The sequence below is a fragment of the Gossypium hirsutum genome, chromosome A10 (assembly GCF_007990345.1).
Source record: "Gossypium hirsutum isolate 1008001.06 chromosome A10, Gossypium_hirsutum_v2.1, whole genome shotgun sequence".
NCBI lineage: Eukaryota > Viridiplantae > Streptophyta > Magnoliopsida > Malvales > Malvaceae > Gossypium > Gossypium hirsutum.
In genome coordinates this window covers 110,985,560-111,008,180 of record NC_053433.1, presented here as the reverse complement: position 1 = coordinate 111,008,180, position 22,621 = coordinate 110,985,560, and the positions used below count along the sequence as shown (strand labels likewise).

Sequence of the window (22,621 nt, the reverse complement as noted above, 5' to 3'; positions counted from 1 at the left end):
AGAAAGAGTGAAGAACTATTAATTTTATTTGGGAGAATATTGGATATTATTGATATGTGTTTAGGATTGGTATATTTGATTTTTTTTAAAATTAATCTATTTGAAAAATCTTTGGAAAAATGAAATTATCATATTTATGTGTGATATATTTGCATTAAAAACAAATACTTAAAAAATAAATAAATAGTGAAAGCAACAAATAAAAAAGAAAAAGAAAAAATTATTAACTAAATTCAATGAAACAGTATATATATAGTGATGATAGTGTATAAAATGAATTATTTTCAGCCCAAACATTACCATCAAAAGCCTATACACGTTGATATGAATATTACATGAAAAACCTTGAAAAAAAAAGGAATATTACATGAAAAATATAATTAAAATAAAGCATAACACAAAAAAATATATTTTATATATAGTGTAAACATGGGCATCTAGGGTTGATTTGCTCGGATAACATCGTACACTTTGAAGTTGTTTTTTTCTTCAGACTGAGTGGACCTGTTTGAAGAAGGAATGATTCAAATCACACTTTCATTTCCATTGTCAAAAATGACATAATAGCTTTTGTCACTAAATGCCACCACTTTATATATATAATTATATGTATATAGTTGATACCCATAATTACTTTCGGTTTTGACTAAATTCAATGGAATCAGGTCAATTTTTTAAATAGAAGATAAAGCTTTCCTAGACTCTTTTGGTTAAATTAATATTTTGTGTTTGAATCGGATCTATAATTTTTTTTCAAGTTAGTCCATGAACTTGACAATCTCACGTTTAAGCTATAACCTTTGTTTGTCCAAGTTAGTCATTGATATTACCTTAAAAACCTTGAAGTTCAAGTCTCAATATGAGAATAATTATCAAGTTCATGAGCTAACTTAGAAAAAAAAAAGTTTAGCCCCCAACCCCTGAACTTGGTAAACTTTTTTTGTTCAAGTTAGCCCCTGAATTTAGCAATTATTCCTACATTGAGGCTTGAATTTCTTTTTCAAATTAGTCCTGAACTTGGCAATTGTTCTCACATTGAAGTCTAAATTTCTTTTGTCCAAGTTAATCCTTAATAAATTCTTGAAAAACCTAAAGTTCAATCCTCAATGTGTGAGCAATTGTCAAATTCAAATACTAACTTGGAAAAAGATTGTTTAAGTCTCAATATGGAAACAATTACTAAGTTTAGGATTAAATTGGAAAAAAATTGAGGATTCAAATAGTGCTTTAACTTTTTTTTCATTCACATTGTTAAAACTCTAATCCTTACCGTACACTCGACCAGCAGGCGTCCATTCTCCACTGCTTTTTATTATGGCTTTTAAAATTCTTCCACAAAATACATGGTTTCATATCACCATTTCTCACTTCACTATAAGCTAATTCCCCAAAAGCTTCATGGCAAGTTTATAACTAAAGTATGTTTCTTAAATTATATACTTTCTCAGGGTCTTGCTCTGGATTCAATAGCATTTACCCCCGTGATATCCAAGAAAAAAGAAAAAGAAAATTTGAAGTTAATTTGCTCAGGTACCAAACAACAAAGTCCATCATATCATTTACCCCATGATGTCTCCATGTATAATCATGTGCTATTTTGAAAGATAATGCAATGCAGATTTGTAATTTAGAATCATATTGGTTCCCATTTTTTTTGCTGACTTACAGCTAATGCTTGTATGTATAATTTGTTTTTTCTTATGTTTTGCATGTGGGACGTTTCAGTCTGGGAATTTGCCTCAATTATATACATATATATACTTCCTCAAACCACTCAGGAACATGGAGTACAATATGTTATTTTATTAATGTCTTTTTTTCTGTCTCAAGGATTTAATGTGCATATGTTGAAAAAAAAGATTTTTTTTTAAATTGCAGATTCCTTAAATGATTAGAAGAAAGCTGACAAAAGCCTGAACTGAAGAGAAATATTGGTCCATGAAATTTATCCTAAAATTCAAAAATAAGAACACAACAATAGATCTCAAACTAGCAAAAACAAGAGATTCAAGGATCATTTTTTTAAAAAACTATTAAGTATTTGTACCTTTCAGAAGAAACCCATTTGAGGTTTGTGGATGAACTACAAGAAATTAATACCAAAAACGCAAAAAAAAAAAAGCTTCTGATAAAGGGCATTAAAAAGAAACCCTAAATTCTCAAAACCCTAACACGAGTATTAAAACACAGAAAAAGAGAAACTGGGGTTGTACGGAAGAGGGGGGGGAAATAATACTTATAATCTCTAAAACTACATATATAAGTTTCTTCTAACCTTAATTTCATCAAATTGAAACAGTTCATGTGTTTTGATATAATTAAAAGTCATCATCATCATCGTGATGTACTGCAAAAAGAAACAACAGCAGTCGAATATTAATTCAGCTTTTTTACCAGACACACACACACACACACACATATATATAAATAAAAGAAGAAGCCAAAATAAGGGTATTAGGATTAAGTGGAGTTTTACCTTTTATGGTTGCCAAAAAAGCTGTGGAAAATTGAAAGATCTATAAAGATTTTTCCATTATGGATGAGTTATGGAGTCATTAATGGCCGATGCAGCATCATCAAGATTCTCATGCTTCAAACAAAAGCTATGGCCTGGCCGTACTATACTTTGCATGTGAATCTTGAAGATGCTGCATCAGCAAAAAATGACTGATAAATCTGAAACTAAGTGTGAAATTTCCAGGAAATTAAAAAAAAGAAAAAAAGAAAAGAGAGAACAAAGGGTTGAATTTGTTTTTAGCATATGGCAACTTGGCATTTCACAAATGGATCGAAACCCTAAATACAGAAAATATGTATAGCTTTACTAAACAAAAGAAAAGGGCATGAAAATAAGCAAAAATCTGAAAAAAAATGATTTTATATGTTAATATGTATAGAAAAAAATGACTTTACCTTTCAAAAACAAGAAAAAAGTCTGTGAAATATTAAAAATAAAGAACACACTTCCCAACTACTAGTACCACATACTTTTCTTTCTTGTTAGATTTCATGGTTCTTAAATTTGTGGGTCAATTTTTTTTTCAAACATCAAAGTTGAGTAAAGTTGACAACTCAACTTACCTTGAAAACCCAAAAAAAAACAAAATAAATAAATAAAGAAGAGAAAAAAGGGTTCTTAATTTCTTCTCTTGTTATATTTCATGGTTCTTCAATCTTCAAAGTTAAACGAACCCCCAAAAAAGGGTTAAGAGATGAAAAAAAAAGGGCTTTAACATTTTGAAAAGGAAAAGAAAACAGAGATTATTGGATAAATGAAGATCTAGGCAAGTTAATAATACACATAAAAGAAAACAAGAGCTATGAGGAAAGAGTAGGTGAAGAAAAAGGAATAGTTTGAGGGTGTTTATATACACATCACATTCCCATGAGAGATTTTCAAGTCACTTGTAGGTGCATGGAAATTCTATGCCCTCTCTATTTCTTTTTTATTGTATTTTTTTTAACACATTAAGACTCTATTTGGGTTAAGAAAACATAAATCATTTTCATTTACTTAAAAAATGAAAAATATTAAAGAAAATGTGCTAAGTTAATTTTTTTAAAATAATTTCAAAAAAACAAAAATTAAAATATGTAAAAATTAAAAAAATAATATAAAAATATAAAAATAAATTTAGATGCTTTAACCCAATTCAAATCTAGATAAATGCAAAAATATTTTTTCAACAATTTTTCAAATATTAAATCAGGTACCATGGTTAAAATCCATACAAATGTAATTTTTTTTTTATTTTTGTTAAATAAAAATAGTTACCAAATATGTTTTCATGTTTTCATTATTGAAAACAATTTTTTATTTACCATTTGAATTTTTTAAAATAAAAAATGAAACTTTTTTTCTAAAAATGAAAATGAAAAATAAAATATTTTCATGGAACCTTAATTTGTATTTTATGAATACTAAAAATGAGTTTAAATAAATAATTAGAGTTTTTTTTAGATTTTATTTGGTTAAAAGAGATTCATAGAAACTAACAAATAATAATGATAAACTTTTTATTTTGTTTTTAAAGTTTAAAAATTTTTACAGTCAAAGGTCAACTTTTTAAAAAATTGATAATACTATAAAAAGACAAAAAGATTTTCATCAATTAAAAGCTAAGGTTGGTGCAAGTTAATTTATACATACTAAAAGTAGGCTATATTATGTATTTTTAAATTTACTTGGCTTATATAATAGTATTTTTTAAAAATGCATTAAAAAAATTTAAGAGTTAGAATATTAAAACATCCATGTGTCCTTTTTTTTAATCTTCATGTTAGAGTTGTGTGACCCGAATCTTATTTAATCCGGTTTGAAAAGTTTTGGGTGTAACTCACTTGTTAAAGAAATAAAATAGAGAGACAAAATTTAGTAGTACGGACCTTGCCGCACAAGTTGAATCCATATAAGACTATACTTCTTCTATTATGCTTTGATTACAAAAAGGTCGTTTAACCCTTAAAGACAAAGCATAGCCGAAAATCTCTTGTATTGTTGTTTTTTAAAATTAGTAAATTCTTCCTCCTCTTCTTGTAGTTTTTCTCGATAAGGGTTTTCCATATAAAATTTGCGTGTTCTTATTTTTCTTTGTTATTATTTTGCGGTCATTCTCACTGTCATTATCAATGTATATTATAACACTTCAAATTAATAATATATTAACTAATGAGAATTTAGCTTAATGATAAAGAAGATTACTTAGAATTTTGAGATTTCTGTATTTAAATCTCATTATGTCTAGATTTGATCCAAATTTATTTTGATTAATTAAGTACAATAAATTAATTATTCATTTTAATTTTTATAATAATTGATTTTGTTAATAACTATTAATATAATTGTAATTATAATTTTTAAAAAAAAACTATATTATACCATATGTGGTTGGATCAGCATCTCAAAATATTAATCTAGGATTTAACTTCAACCCAATTATTTATCTTCATTAGTCATGAATTTTCTTACACCATAATCTACGAGTTCCGCTAAGAATCTCATACATCATCATAATTATTTAATTTCAATAATAAAAAATATTTATAACTCATTTTTTAATAATAACTCAACTTAGAAACTATTATTAAAAAATTCTATTAATTATGTATATCACACATCACAGTCCAATATGCCAGTATGGACAAACAAGACAAGAAATTCTTATATCTAGTACATCACGAAGAAGTTCTTTAGTTACTCTTTTATATATTTTTTTGGTAAACTACATATAAACTCTTTCAACTATTAATAAGTTTAAGATTTGATTACTTAACTTTAAAATGTTATAAAATGATTATGAACTATTCAAAAGTTTATATTTAACTCACTAAGATGTTAAAATTGTTAATCTATGGCATTCTCTATTTATATTGCCTATACTAATAAAAAATCTCTCCTCCCCTTTCCCTTCTACAATTCAGTTTTTTTTCCATGAAACAGTTTTTAACGTCATAAATCTACAAATTAAAATCTAAACAACTTTCTTTTCCGATCACTGACACTAATCGGCAGATCAACTTGGATCTAAAGTGTGTTTTTCTACTTGTCAATGAGTATTGATCCACCATATTGATCGTCAAATCATCAGTTGGAGGTCGCTAACAAGACTTTTAAAAGAAAAAAAAAACTTAACAACCCAATAACTTATTTTCAAATGGTTCAATGACTTAAACGGAAATTTCTAAATAGTTCAGTGAACATTTTGTAACTTTTTAAAGTTGAATGACCAAAACATAAACTTACTAATAATTTAATGACCTTAAATATAGTTTACCCTATTCTCTTTTTTTAAATTTTTTTTTTTTGTGATTGGTTCCAATAATAGAATATCTAAACCTCCACTATATTTTTATGTTTAAATAAAGCTTACTTTTTGATTCAATTAAGATTGACTGATTCAAAGTAATTTAAACCCTAGATATGGATATACTATGAAAGAAATGCAATTTAATTTTTTAAATTTAAATTATTATTATTAGTGGAAAATTGAAAAGATTTTCTATAGCAGACAAGTAGCCCCTAAATCAATGAGGTGTAGGGCTGTATCAATGCAATTGCCAATGGACAAGGAAATGAGTAGTTGAATAAAACAAAGAAAGGAATCTTGTTAACCAAATAATAATAATAATAATAAATACAAAAGTAACAAGAAATAATAACATTTAAATAAATATTTCAATGGAGCAGAGGACACCTGTTAGGAAACATATAAAATAGCTAAAATAAAGTTGATAAAAAAACCATTCCAGATTTCTAGTTGATTGTTCAAGAAAAAGAAATAAAAAGCTACATAAATTTTTATTTTATTTTTCGCTAACATTTTTTTTCTATCATTTAGTTCATAAGGCTTTTCTAAAATAAAATTATGTATTAAAATATTAAAAACCCATATATTAATATATTTAAATTTAAATAAAATATTGTACGATTCTAATAGTAATTTGGACCTACATGATAAAATAAATTAGTTGGTGAATTGGATAGATTTGCAAGTTGCAACCATGTGATTCGTTAGTAAAAATTGACTCATAAGTGGTCAAATTCAATTCATAATACTCAAAATATAAATAAAATAAATGTGTTGTAACTAGGGTCGAAGCTAGAACAAATTGTTAGGGGGGTCGGATAAAATTTTAATTTTTTATAATTTATATCTTTATAATTTGTAAAAGATTAAATCGAATTTTTATAATTTTAGGGGGAGCCAAAGTGTAATTTTACCTTTACTAATTTAAAATTTTTAGAAAATTTTAAGGACCAAAAGAGAAAATTTACATTTTAGGGGGAGCTGGGGACCATGCCAGCCCCCTTGGCTTCGCCCTGGTTGTAACCATGGTCGGGACACCTGGTCCGTTTGAAAAGTGGGAAGTTTGATTGAGCTTTGGGTAAGTTTTTTTTTCTTTTGTTCGGGTTCAGTCCGACCTGACCCGAATTTGTAAAAAAATCTGTTGTTATTTTTACTATTTTTTCATTGTTTTGTTGTCATTTCACTATTATATTGCTACTATTTTATTGTTATCATTTAGATATTGATAACTCTTGTTTTATTATTAATTTTGCTACTATCTTAGAAATATTTGTTTGCTAAGCTGCACTTATTTTAGTATCATTTAAGTATACATTTTTTTATTTTTTTCGATTTGTTAAAAAATATTTATTTTAATATTTTTAGTATATTTGATATATTATATTTTTAAATTTATTTCTATTTAAAATAATAATATAAAAAATTCAATACAGACAAATCGAATTTGAATTTTAACAATTTTATTTGGGTTAAATTTAAACAATATTTTAGATTTATTTTTAGGGTCGGACTAAGTCCAAACCTAAAAACAGGCTTAAAATTTTTACTTGGCCGACCTATAGACAACTCTAGTTGTAACCTTGCAAGACATTTATATAATTTAATTATGATCATTAATTACCTAGACTTTATCAGTCTTTTCATTAAGCATTAATAATGGTGATGTGCCTTGGCATTATCAAGCTTTTTTTTTATATTAAAGGATGGTTTTAACGTGTTAAATTAAAGTAAATTTAGATATTTTAAGATTAATATTATGTAAAATTTTAAAATTACTTAATATATTTCAACAATTTAGCCGTTAAAATTTTTATATAAATAGTTAAAAAATTTTAATTTATATTCCAAATTTGATATGTATGATTTATATGAATGTAATATAAAAATATGACAGTTGAATTATTTTTTTGAACAATCTCATTATAAGTTTTGATCATATATGTTCTTTTTGACACGATGTTTATAACTATCTGTAGCCCCTCCCCAACTAATAAATAGGAAGATAATGCGTTTTAGCACATTCGAACCCACGTTCTCTTACATTGGCAACAATATTCATGCCAAACAAACTAAGACTCAATTTACAACAGTTAAATTGTTAAAATATTAATCGTATAAAAAATTATATAATTATGTAAAACTACTTTATTTTTTTTCTTTTTTATATTAATATAAGTAGACTCTCCTCATATATAAAGGGGCAACGCCAAAAAAGATAAGTAGAGGCTTAAGCCTTAACCTCTTAAAATGAAAAATAAAATTTAAATTTTAAAATATATGATAAAATCACATTAAAATTATATTTTAACTTATCAAAATTTATAATTCAAATTCTACTTAAAATTTTTTCTCTAATATACATAATGATTTACAATTAATTTTATTTTTTTAGAATTTTGATATGATTAAAATTTGTTTAATTTAACTGATGAACCAAACACTAAATTGAAGATATCAAAAAGATTAGAAAAGTAGGTAAGACTAATTACATTTACGTTATCAGAAGCAGATTCTTTATTCATTAAGATCGGTTTTTTTATGTGAATAATTGATCACATCATAAATTTACTTTTGAAATATTAATTAAATGCTACTGTTACAGATAATTTTGAGATATATATATGTAGGATTTGATTATATAATTTGTTATTTAGATGAGATTCCCCGTCTAGCTAGCTAGTACAGATTAACCTTTGCAATTTCTTTCAAATCAAAGACAAGAAATAGCTGGTTACCTAAGCACAAATCATGGTGACGAAATCTACCTTACATTTCAATTCTTAGACTTCTTGGATGCTTAAAAAGGGTTTAGCCCTAACTCACACCACCGTTAATCTATTTATAGGTTGTTATCATATTTGTTCTTTTTAATATAATGTTTAAAATTATCTGTAGTCTCTTATTAACTCTCAAATAGGAGGATAATGCGTTTCAGTACACTCAAACTCACATCTTACAATAATACTAATAATAATCAAGCTAAAATTGAACCGACAACTCACAACACTTTAAATACAAATAATTTTTCTGGTAAGTAATCCCTGTACAATTACTCTAGAGTTTATTCTTTAAACTCATGACAAGTTACGTGAAATTTCTTTTTTATTTATATTTTAAATGTTTATTTACTTTTAATTTAGTTTAATTTACTTTAAATTTTAATTTTAACACAGTGAATTTATTTTATTATGGGATTTTTAAAACTATTGTTTTCTTCTTGAATATCAATTTGTTGGTAAAAAGTTTTATCCAGTCCCTTTTAATTTTGAAATTAAGTAAATTGGTCCCTTTAAAAAAATCAATGCAATTTAATCTTTGTCAATTTTGAAAGTGAGCAAATAAGGACAATTAATCATGATGTTAATGTTTTCCATCAATTGTATGTGATTTTGATTGGTATAATAATAAATTTGGCCCTCAAAGTTTACAAGTTCTATCAAATTGGTCCTAATTTAGAAAATTTATCCCACAACATTTGTGTAAATGTGTAAATGTTGAGGTTGAATTTGTCAATTTTTTTAAGATTAAGGCCAAAATGACAAAATATGTAAACATGGAATGCTAAATTTGTTACTATACCAATCAAAATTATGTACAATTGACAAAGACATTAACGTTGTGATTAATTATCCTTATGTGCTCACTTTCAAAATTGAAAGAGATTAAATTATTCCATTTTTTTAGGGGGACCAGTTTACTCAATTTCGAAACTGAGAAGGACTAGAGAGGTCTTTTTACCCAATTTACTAAGCATAGCTCAAAACACAAATTTTGAATACCAATTTTCTTTGATATTTACAATTTTTTTTGGGAATGAGGGCTTTGTGTCTGCTCATGCTTTAAGCATGCGTTCTTGAATCATTCCTACAATTAGCAATCAAAGTAATATCAGAACAGAGGAAACTCCAAATAAATGCAATCATCCTTATCATTAAATTCTATGCCACCTATCACGTGTAGGTCATACATTAGCTATTTGTCTCCTCATAAAAAAACTAACACTGTTTGTATTTTGGGAAACATTTGATAAGTTTACGTACAAATTTGGACAAAAAAGAAAAACTTAGGTATCAAATTAGAGAAAAAAATGTCAAGTTTAGATATCAAATGTTATATGAACCCTATGTTTTATTATAGATTCTTAGACTTTTCACCATATTGATACAAAGATGATATTAAGTTATTGATGATGGTTCACACAGTGTGTATGCATAAAGCTGTAATTTGAAAAAGGGGTTGAGAGAATGTTTGAACAGAGTAACAATGTGTGTCGTCTTTATCTATCTTTTTGATGATGGTGGTATTTATAGATTTTTCACATGAATCCCAAATGAAGTCAACTATCTCACTCAGTTGTAGGTTCATTGAGTCATAGATGAGCATTTAATATGTGACTTGAAAGTCAGAGAGAGTCTTTATCTTTATAAATTATCTTAGATAAATTTTGATGTGATTGAAAAAGAACCAAATGTTAAAATATGTAAGAAACAAATGTCAATGATTATGCAAGATAAAATGTATTTGAGTGAAGTATTTTCAATAAATGGACTTTTCTAATCAAAATAATCGAGTTAACTAAATTTACGAATTACGTGCATTACACTATAAATGATATCATTAAAGCTTGATTTCCTCGTCAACCTTACTATAAAACACGCAAAATGCGAATCACATCAAGTATTGCGATTTAAGTGACTCTCATCATGTAACATTAGCTCTCTTAGGCTTCTAGAGGTAGCTTGCACAGTATAGCACTCAACTTATAAACTATTATCCAATTGAATTCGGGAACCTCACAGTTCTATTCCAAAAAGAAATACGTCGTAAGTATGATATATATACAAATTTCAAAATTTTTGAAAGTTAGTGAGCATTACACTTGCATTTTGCCGATAATGAAATATATATGTGTGTCTAATTAATTTGCCTACGAAGATGTGAATTAATGATGATTGGCATTTAGAAGATGAAATCATTTACGTAAGTCCACTAGCCTTTGTCTCATTGTCATTGTCCAATTATCATCATTTTCCCGCTCTTCATCATATTTTGCATCAATCTTCCATTGAATTATCTTCTTAATCATTGTAGGAAATAAAACCAAAAAAAAATTCTCAAAATAGTGATTGATTGTTTAAATCTTTATCCAAAACATTAAACTAGCGTGGACAGATAGCTGAAAAGAATATATCATTTTGTCATATTAGAACTGCCAAAAGTTTCAAAAGACTGCAGATTTTGAGATGTTTAATCCATTTATTACTACTCAATAGCTGAATATAATAAATTTAGTTTGATTTAAGTTTTATCATATGTAAATCTTATTCAAATTTATCTTAAATTTAATTTAAATATATTTTATGTTATTATTTTAAGTTAATTGTTTGCTTAAAACGATAATTATAATGGAACGCTAGACTGTACTAGCTATTATAATTTAACATTGTTAAAACTGTGTAAACAAAAACTTAAAAAACTTTAATGTTTGTTTACACAGTTCAATTTCTCTTTGTTTGCAGAGTTTAGCTCAGTGAGTAATTACACTATCTTTAATTCACAATACAATAAGTGATTCATACTCTATCACTTTTCAAATATAGAGATCTCACATTTGTACTTAATTACTAAAACACTCACCTCCAAATTGTCCCCTGAGAACTTGAGCAGTAAACACTCAACAATGTTTACAATATCAGTTTGCACTCTCTCACAAGATAATTCCACAATGAACAGATTAGAATTCACCCAATAAACTCTCATACAAAATTTATACAAGCCTCCAAGCAAATATTAGTTTCGGCTTGCTAACATAGAATCTAAGTGAATACAAAGTAATTCCTTAAAAATAGTTATTACACCAATGTCAATAAAATAAAATCACTCGAAGATATACTCTCCAAAATCAACAGCACTATCTCGATTAAATCTCTACATTCTAAGGACTTAATTGATTCATACGAATCCAATCCAGTTTTCAAATGCCAGAGATTAGTTTTCATAGATGAATCAAAAACATCTTCAATAAAACAACAAATAACCAGATCTAAAGATTTTTTATTAAATTGTCAAAATAAATAAGACAAATTTTTAACCACCTTAATCGTAGTTTGCAGTTGACATTGTCGAGTGCCACTCAACAATTTTCAACTTATTTTGTTTCAACATTTTATTTATTAATTTGATCATACATTATAATAATTAAATTTAATTGTAATTATACGATCCCATATGTTAAAAATTATTATACAATATTCTTGATTTTTATATGAATATTCTTGTATAAGCTAGTATAAAGTTTTGTGTATTTTCTCTTGAACGTAAATAAGAACACATGCCCTTGTATTATATATAATTATTGAAGAGTTTATTCCTCACATAATAATTTAGCCTGACTGATGGATTCTTGTTTTTTGGTCGTATGAATGATGGATTCGCAGACAACAGAAATTTAGTGCAAGTTTGGTTGGTTTTCATTAAATTTTTTAGACAAGTTTGTCAGTGATTTGTCAAGCTGTCATAAATAGACACACAACAAGTTTATAGACTTTAATTATATTTTGTACTCCAGATTTGTCTTTTCAGCTGTGTTTAGTTTAATCCAATTTTGGACAAATATTATGCTAAGAAAAACATTGAAGAAACATGCAAACCGAGATTCTTCTTCTTCTGTTTTTTTAAGGCAATATTATAAGCACTGGGTGCGAGATTAAAGACACAAGAATTTTTAGATAGTTTTGAAAGTTATACATAAAAGTTATAATTTTTAGTCTCGTTCTAAATTGTGGTTGGAGGTTTTGAGTTAAAAAGTGTTTTTAAACCTCATTTGTAATGTCAAACACTTCATCTTTTAAGATTTCAATTGGCGTTAAAAAGTGTTCTATCACCTAATAACAAAAATCGAAATTTAAGTGTTTTTAATTTATGCGTTTTGAAGTGAAATTATCAAAATAATATTATTTATGTTTACTATTTAAAATATATTTGAATATTTAGATTAGTTTATATTTTATGATATTATTTAAATATAATTTATCATTATATCAAATTATTTAAATATTACAAATATCATTATATTTAATTATTTAAAAATTATTTATCATTATATGCAAAATTTAAAATATTTCATTTATCATTAAATTTACAAATAATTTATTAATTACTTAAAAAAGCATATTTCATGTATAATTATATAAAATTATATAAATATGATCCAAATTATTTTATTTTTAATTTTAAATATTATATCTAAAATGGATATTTTAACTTTCTAACGTAATTTTTAACAACAATACCAAATACTTGAAATTAACAAACTATAATATTTCGCCCACAACAGTTTTTAAAAACATTTTTTAATCACAACTAAAGTCCCAAACTAGCTCCTAGCTTTTGTGTTTGGAAAAAAAAAATTCAGAGTCAAATGATATTTTTAACCCTTATTTATAATCTAATGCATGTTATGTAATATTAATATTGGGTGTACAAATATTTTCCTATTGAATTGATTTCAAATATATAACATTGTATATTTGAATTTGTAATGATTATATTTTAATATTTAAAATATGGTTTTTTATATTCATATTAAATTTTACAAATAATTAATATTGATTGCATAAAATATTTAAAATTTATATTATATATATAAATATTAATAATGAGTTGCAATAAATTCTTTTTTATATTTTACTGAAATATCATAATATTTATAAATTTGAACATTATTTAAATGCATATTTTTTTTAGTTTTTACTTTAGAATATCATATCTATCATAGATATTTTATTTCTCAAAATCATTTTTTACAGAGATACTAAACACTTAAATTTTAAACTGAACTTTTCAAAAGTATTTTTAAAAAATACTTTTTCACATAACTTTTCAAAGACAATGAAAAACTAGTCCTAAATTTGTTAGACCGATAAATTTTTATTCAACCAGATTAATAGATTAATTTAATCATTTAAAAAAGAATAAATTAAAAAGTTATAAAAATAATTTAACATATTAAAAAATTATGTGAATTATGTAAATTGAGTGATAAACATATGGGAATAGGAATGTAACATTTATGATTTTGATTTATTGACTATCAATCTATTTAAAATAAATGAGACGTCATCTTTTTTCTTTTTTGTGAAAAAAAGGAATTACAATTCAGAAATTAAACATTAAGAAAACTCAAAACATAATCCTTATCCACTAACCGCATCTCTGGTTCCCTATCTCTCCTAAACTTGATTATCATATTTGCCATTCCATTCTCTTCTCTTGGAATATGTTGAAGATTCCAATGACTCAGAAGCTTTAACTGCAAAAGAATTTTCGTAACTAAAGCAGAATTTGAACCTTCATGAAATCCTTCATGAATGAGGTTGACTGCTTCAAGATTGTCCTTCTGAATGAGAACTTTTCGGAAACCACGATCCAAGGCAATTTATAACCCATCCAGAATGTCCTATAATTATGAATCAATAACTTCACGATTTCCCAAATACCTTGTGAAGCCAACAATCCAAGATCCCTTTTGATCTCTCAAAAGCCCTCCAGTTGCTGCAAACATATTTTCATATTTGACCAAATCATCTGTGTTTAAATAGATCCAACCATCTGAAGAACCAAGAACAAAAGCCGTTTTTTAAAGTTTAGTGCCTTTTGATCCAAATACAGTGACATATTGCTTTGCCCAACATAAGGAGGCCTTGATAACCTCCTTGGAACTCCAAAAAAGACCTTGAAATGTGCATAAGTTTCTTTTTTTCTACATATGCCAAATGATAATCTCGAATAGACAAGGCCAATTAATTCCATCCACTAGCTTTACAGCATGCTGAAATGAGAGGTCATCTTTACATTCACTTTTCTTGATGTGTTCTTCTCGCACGAAATTGAGTAGATTTCTAGAGGATGTTAGGTGAAAATTAGGAGCTGCCAGCCGTCCAAACTTAATACTACAGACGTACTTCCATATTTACATTAATGAATATTTAACATAATGTTGGGAAACAGAAAAAAATTGGTAGAAATTAAATGGTTTCAGTCTCTAAAACTTCAATTTCCTTTTATATGTTTTTAATCTATGTTTTTCGTTAAATTAATTAATTATTTCTATTAAATTATAGTTTAAAACTTTATAAGTTGTCAATGGTGTCTTAGTTCGATTGACATGGATATGATTATTGTACAAGCCCAATTTTTGACCCAGGGCCCAATAACAAATTTTAACCTAAAACCAACCCAAGACCCAAAACAAACCCAAAGCCCAACTACTAGCCCAATAACCCAAACACTTTCAGAAAAACCTAACCCCTAACCCTAGCCGCCGCACCCATCACCTACCCTCTGCCACCGCCACCAACTCCGCCGATCACCTGCCCTTCTGACGTCGCTCTACCTGCTCCACCTGCAAGGAGAGAAACAAACACGCAAGGCAAAGGCAAAAACAAAAAAATAATAGAAATAGATAAATAGGTATTGTAATCGGTTATATAAAGGGAAAAAAAGAAAATGTAAAGGGGCCTCAACTGTAATGGTTTTTTTCTTTATGTTTTCTTCTTTTCTTTCGGCAAAAGCCGAATACGTTGTAAAAGAGGGGGCTTTTGACAAACATTAAGAAAATAAAAGAAACAGAAACACGTTTCTAAAAGTTTTTTTCAGATTTACATCATTTTTTTTCGTCTTTTATTTTTTATTTTTTGTTTATTTTATACATTAAAATAAAGTCAAAAAGGAGGAAGGGATACTCACCGGAGTCATCCCGTGATCGCGTCGTCGGGGGTGACTCTTCGTCTTCGGCACCAGATCTGAGGGGAACGAAGGTTTCCTCATCCTTTTCTTAAGTTTAGAGAGTGTTTTTGGTATTTTGGGGCTCGGATCGGGGTTCAAGAGATCATTTTAGGTCGAAAAGGCCCATTTTTGGAACTCCGACCACCGTGCACGGTGGCCGACGGACGGTGGCCCGATGATCAGAGGCGGCCGGACATTGGCAGGCCTTGGGGGCCTGAGAGAGAGAAAGCCCTTTGTTTTTTAGAAAAATGATGAAAATGAAATTTTTGGGCCCTTTTTTTTATATTTATATTAATTATAAAACGGCGCCGTTTTGGTGGGGGTGGATCCGCGCGTCGACCCGACCCATTACCAGGAGGATCCGCGTGTTTTCCATTTTGGGGATATTTGCGCAGATGGTCCTCCCCTTTTTGCAGCGCGTTCAAATCAATTTTTTTTATTTCTAATTTTCGCCCTTTAATTTGATGTCCGCTTCATTTCGGTCCTCGCCATAACGCTGCGTTTTGGAGGGTGGGAAATATTACCCTTTTAGTCCCCCATGTCATTCGCGCTTTTTAATTCGGACCTTCCCTTTTATTTATTTTAGATTTTTTCCTTTAATTTCAGCTTTGGTGTCAATTTGATCCTCTGTTTCATTATTATTACTAATTTTGTTTAGTTTATTATCTTTACTATTGTTAACATTAGTTCTATTATTTATATGTTTATTTATCTATGTACACGTATTATAATTTTATTATTTATATTATTACTTTGAGTATTATTATATCAATGGTTAATTTCATCACGTATTTTTAATGTAGTATTATTTTATATAATAAATAAAATAGTATTAACACTTTGGGTTTATTATACATTCGTTTCAAAAATTATTATGTATTATTGTTTAATCTTCATCATGTATACGTGCACATATATATATATTATTTAATGTGTTGTGACTTATTCCTTATATAATATTTACTTTAAAACCTATTTGGACACTATTATTCTATGTAGTATTTATTTTTAACCATATTTTTAATTCCTTTCAAATATTCATTTATATATTATTTATCTAAATATAAATATAATTTCATTTTTATATATTTTTTAGTTATTTCAAAACTCATACATTTGGTCCGTATTTGCCTTAATTGACTCGTTTTCTTTTAGTTTTTGAATGTAGATATTGATATTAGCATAATGTACAATAAAGATTATTGTTGCTATGTTTGTTAGTATTAATTCATTATTTGTTCATTATTCTTTGATATGCATTTGAACTATATATTATCTTTTACGTCATACATCACTTTTCAATCATGTCATATTTGTAAAAATCGTGTTTTATCAAAGCACTACAATCACCCTATTTCATAATTTTCAAAAAAGCCTCGTTCTCATAGTTCTCGAGAATTGTGCCCTCACTTACTGGGCTTCAAATTTTTCGATGAACTTAGATAACCGAGCATCCTTTTTAATCAAAACCCATAAGTAAAAAGCTCATTCTCGGGAATTCGACACGTTGTATCCTAACGCATTGGATATGACATGTTATTTTCTCGAGACGAGGATTTTAAAAATAAAGGCAATGCTCGATATTTAGAAATTTTGTGAAATCGAACCCTAACTTACTGGGTTTTGATTTTCTCATTTGACTCAGATAATCGGATATCCTCCTTAAAATGCATAGGTTTTAAAAGACGAAGAATAAGCTTAATTTTGAGGATTTGAAATGTTGCACTCTAACTTACTCAGTGTAACAATTTATTTCTTTAAAATAAATGAGCTTTATCTTCCAATTCATTTTATTCAAAAAGAAAGGATCGTATTTAAAATTTCGACATTAAGACATTAAGTAATCAACTAGGTACCAATTTTGGGCGTATCGAGGGTGCTAATCCTTCCTCGTGCGTAACCGACTCCCGAACCCATTTTTCTGAATTTCATGGACCAAACTTGTTGTTTTAATAAAATCAAACCGTTTATTAAAAACAACCACTTTTCGAGGTGACCCGATCACACCTCATCTAAAAAGATCGGTGGCGACTCCCGTTTTTTTGTTTTCGTCAAAACCCAAGTCGACCCCGTTTTTCATCCAAAAAATGGTGTCAACAGCTTGGCGACTCCACTGGGGACGAAACACGAGAGTCAAGCCATGAGTTGATTACTTTTTGTCTTTTTGTCAAAAATCAAAAACTTAGTTTAAATATACGATCCTTTCATTGTATTTTTATTTATCTTTATTATGATCTTCGTCATTGTGATTCATAATTGCTGTGTTTAAGTTCAGATTTATTTTTGCACATTGCATTGCATGACCGTTGGTCACACCCTTTTTAAGTGGGAGTGAGAAGCTACGCCTTCGTGAGGTTTTCACCTCCGCATGGGATAGTGAATCGCTTTCGGGATACATCCGTACCTATGTCTTCGTGAGATTTTCATCTCCGCATGGCCATAGGGAAATGTATTCCCCTGAACTGAACTCAGTCCGTATGAGCCTATAATGGGTGAGGATCGAGGAATCTGCTAGTTCGGGTACCCTTACTTTAGAACCAACCCTCATATAGTAGACTTAGGAACTTAACCTAGGTAGAGCCACTCCAAACCCCTAGTATCTACCCGATTAGGTACTTTTTGTTTTCCTTGTTTGCTTCTGTTTTTTACTAACCGATCTTGTTTTGTTTTGATTATGATTGCATTGCATTTTAGGAAAGAGATATGGATTCAAATCCAATTACTAAATTAGAAAGCTTGTCATGGAATACGAATTCCTTGATAAAGTGGAAAACAATACGACTTCCCAAACATATTCTGAGAAACACAAGAATGGCGATGGAAGAGTTCGTGACCTTGCTTGGTGGCCTGGGGATTCGAGACGATTGTCCAAAAGCCTTCAACAAGCTGACGAGCCTTATGAAGATGGGCAGATGATGGATCGCAACCAGGATCAAGAAAATGAGCTAGCAATGGCATCTATTGGTGAGATTACCTCAAACATGCGGATGAATAAAAAAATCGATGTTGTTTCTTGGAATATGAGGGTGAGGTCGTACATGTATCCGTTTTATGTAAGGGAATTTGCTTTCTAGAAAAGTTTCCTAAATGTAATTGAATCAGAATCAACGTCTCTTTAGGCATTCATTTCATGCATTTGCATTACATTGCATCATATGCATTAGATTTTCACGAAGTGACCCTAATTATGTAAAATTATTTCAGCTAATCTGGAAAACCAATCAACCAAACATCCTTACGGTACTCGTCGCAAAGCCAAAGAAATGGATCAAAGATTAGAGAAACTGGAGCAAACGCAAAAAGAGACGCAAGACCAGTTACAGGTGCAAATGAAAGAACATATGGAAAAGATCCAGAAAGACATGGCACAAAAGATGAAGGAGTCTCAGGATGAACTAATGACTAAATTGACGCAATTAATAACCAAGGGAGTGGATAAAGGGAAAAATCCTGTGGTTTGCGATGAAGAAGGAAACAATGATGAGCCACTTTTTTCTCCAGGATACACGCCTCCGCAAGCGCAAATTCAGATTGAACCACATCCACGAAGATCTTCTGTTTCGATTAGGCCTCAGCACTTTCAAGGTGACGCTTCAATACCGAAGAACCTTCAGGGCAGATCTGGTTCTAGTCCTGACGATAATCTGGTTGTCCCGGACTTCGATGAAGTAGCGGAGAAAGACAAGATGAAGGAGGAGTTACCAAAGCAGTTTGAGGAGAAATGGAAATGGATTGAAGAGAAGTTTAGGGCGATAGAAAGTATCGACGGCTATCGGGGAATAGATGCGAAAGATCTGAGTTTAGTTCCGGATTTGGTGCTTCCTTACAAATTTAAGATGCCGGAATTCGAGAAATATAATGGGACCAGCTGCCCAGAAGCTCATATTACTATGTTCTGTAGGCGTATGGCCGGATACGTCAACAACGACCAACTGCTCATACACTGCTTTCAAGATAGCCTCACAGGGGCAGCGTCTAAGTGGTACAATCAATTGACGCGTATCCAGATTAGCTCTTGGAGGGATTTAGCACAAGCCTTTATGAAACAATACAGTCATGTAGCTGATATGGTCCTTGACAGAATTACCCTTCAAAATATGGAGAAAAAGCCTAATGAAAGTTTTAGGCAATACGCACAAAGGTGGAGGGAGGTCGCTATCCAAGTTCAGCTGCCACTCCTAGAGAAAGAAATGACGATGCTCTTCATCAACACATTGAAGGCCCCGTTCATCACCCACATGTTAGGAAGTGCTTCGAAGAGTTTTTCAGACATAGTCATGAGCGGTGAAATGATTGAAAGTGCCGTGAGAAGTGGAAAGATTGATGCTGGAGAAAATAATAGGAGGTCAGACTTAAAGAAGAAGGAAAATGAGGTAAGCAATGTGAACACCTACAACAAATCGATTGCACAGCCAAGAAAGGTGATTACTAGTCAGCAAGGTTCATCTAGACAAGAATCGTATGTGAAGCAAGGCACTGAGAACCTTCAATTCACGCCAATTCCGATGTCATATAAGGAGTTGTATCAAAGCTTATTCAACGCACGTATTGTCGCCCCTCTCTACACGAAACCTCCACAGCCTCCGTACCCCAAATGGCACGATGCGAATGCACAATGCGAGTATCATGCGAGAAATACGGGGCATTCCATAGAAAACTGCATTGCCTTTAAGAAACTGGTTGAAAGGCTTATCAGTATGGGCATCGTTAAATTTGATGATTCCTCCACTGCGGAAAATCCATTACCCAATCATAATTGACGAGTGGAGTGAATGCAATGCACAAGCAACTGAAGAAGGGATCTTATTAGATGTTCGCCCTTATAAACCTGGGAGTGTTCTAAAGAAACCTTTGTAGTATTTAGAGCTTACTCAGAGTAATATTCAAAACACACTTGTTGCTTTCAGCCTAGAGCAACAAGAAGTCTTTTGTGAAAAAGGCTTATGTCTGAACGTCATTATTTTAATGGAATGCATCTTTGCGATCTTTTGAACTAATATTTTTTCATTGATTATTCTTTTATTCTTCCATCCAAATCATTCTTTCATTCATTCATAATCATACTGTGCAGATAATTATTCTTAAATTCATACATTCTTTATATATTATTTTGTACCTACAATAGGTCCCTGGATATCAACGACATGAATGACACTGCCACAAACTTAGAATCTCCTTTTGAGCGAGACATGTGTTTAGAGGGATCTCACGACTTTGAAGTTGACACAGAGCGTAGCTTATCTCCAAACTTGTTGAGGATGGTAGAACAAAAGGATAAACAGATCCTACCTCTCAGTGAATCATTAGAAATTGTGAGCTTGATGAAGACTAGAATTGACCTGCCTACAGAGACGAAAAATTCAAAGATGTCTTTGTATGATCATACCAGGGTATGCCTCGATTCTTATAATAAAACTTGCACAACAGCACGATGTCAGAAATTTACAGTGCGAACGATGCAATTCTTTGTCGGGGCAATGCCTCTCTCGTTGAGTCAGCATAGCTTTACCCATTTGAAGTTGAGTTTCCATCCCTTCAAGATGTTGTTGGATTTTATCCTGATTAAAGATAGAGATCCAAATTTTTCTGTCGTAGTTGCGTCCCAAAAGGGCTCTATGAAAGAAATCTGGTACCAAAGAAGGTTTCTCACATACAAGATGAAAGTGGAAGATCTTATGTGGAAGACTTTAGAATAACATTGATTCTGGTCGAAAAGCATGACCAGAACTTGCCTAATCTCATGAATTCAAAAAATCAAAAAATCAAAAAAATCAAAGTCAAAATAGGAAAAAAGAAAAAAGGAGAGGCCAAGGCGAAAACCCGCAAAGGGCGCTTTGACCAAAGGTGGATCTGAGTTGAAAACCCGAAAAAGGACGACTCAAATTTTGAGCACAATGGGGCATGGACATCACCATTATCGAAGACTTCTAATGGGCATTGTTTCATTTTGAGAGGCTACTTCATGAGCTAAAGTCATCGTATACCGATACAGAATTTTAGAGAAGAGAGTATTGGAGAATGCATTGAGGTTAAACAATAGCACGATAGCTGAAGTCTCAAATTAGCTCAGAAGTGGACACCACGATTCGTCACTGAAGTTCCTAGAGTTGAACATCAAAAATTGAAGGAAAATGACTGAGACTTACGAGGATTGACGTGAGAAATTACCATTTACCCTCATTGTTTGTCGAACATCGGTACTGGGGCAACACTTCTCTTTTGGTTTACAGGATTGAGGTAGTTCTACCTATTAGAATCCCCTCATTGCTTGTTGAAGGGATCCAATCGCAATGTGATCAGTTGGCCCTAGGAAAAGGGTTAAAAGCTATTCATCAGGGTCAGATGTACCATAAATAAATAATATGAGCCCATAATAAACATGCTCGTCTCAGAGAATTCCACAAGAGGGCTGGATGTTGAAAAAGATTCTTCCTTAACGAAAGGATTCTAAAGGGAAATGAATGCCAAACTAGGAAAGTCCCTATGTTGTAAAGAAGACCATTTTTAGAAGAGCAGTGATCCTGAGTGAGATTGCTAATCCTATAAACTCGGATCCAGTCTAGAAACACTTCGTTTAAAGAAGAAGGAAGGACCAAGGAAAACCTGCAAAAGGGCACTTTGATTCAAAAAAAAAAAGAAGAAGAAGAAGAAGAAGATGAAAAAAATGAAAAATGAAAAAGTAAAAATGGAGAGGCTAAGGGGAAAACCCGCAAAGGGCACCTTAGGCCAAAGGGGATTTGAGTTGAAAACCCGAAAGAGGCGGCTCAAATACTGATCAAAATGGGGCATGAGGTGATATAAGCTGCTCAAGTTTTGTTCATATTGAGGCATGTGTTGATCTTGCCATGCCTGAATCAACAGGAAAGGATAGGCGACATCTTGGGGGCATCGACAGAGCATTTTAGATCTCCTAAACACATGTCCAACTCAAAAGGGTCTTCAGAAAGTTTGTATAGAGAAGTCCAAGCTGTGATATCTGGGGCACCCAATTCTCATGTTATTTGTTGTTCTTGGAATACTTTTTCTTT

At 30.1% G+C, this 22,621-nt stretch overlaps 1 long non-coding RNA gene across 1 annotated transcript; it reads right to left on the bottom strand.

Moving 5' to 3' along the window:
• Window positions 1-319: 319 nt before the first annotated feature.
• On the bottom strand, window positions 320-3,317 carry LOC121207712 (uncharacterized). Its single transcript, XR_005902833.1, has 2 exons — window positions 2,477-3,317; window positions 320-2,347 (listed from the first exon to the last, which is right to left on the bottom strand). It is a non-coding gene; the product is annotated as an uncharacterized lncRNA (long non-coding RNA).
• Between the last annotated feature and the right edge of the window lie 19,304 nt (window positions 3,318-22,621).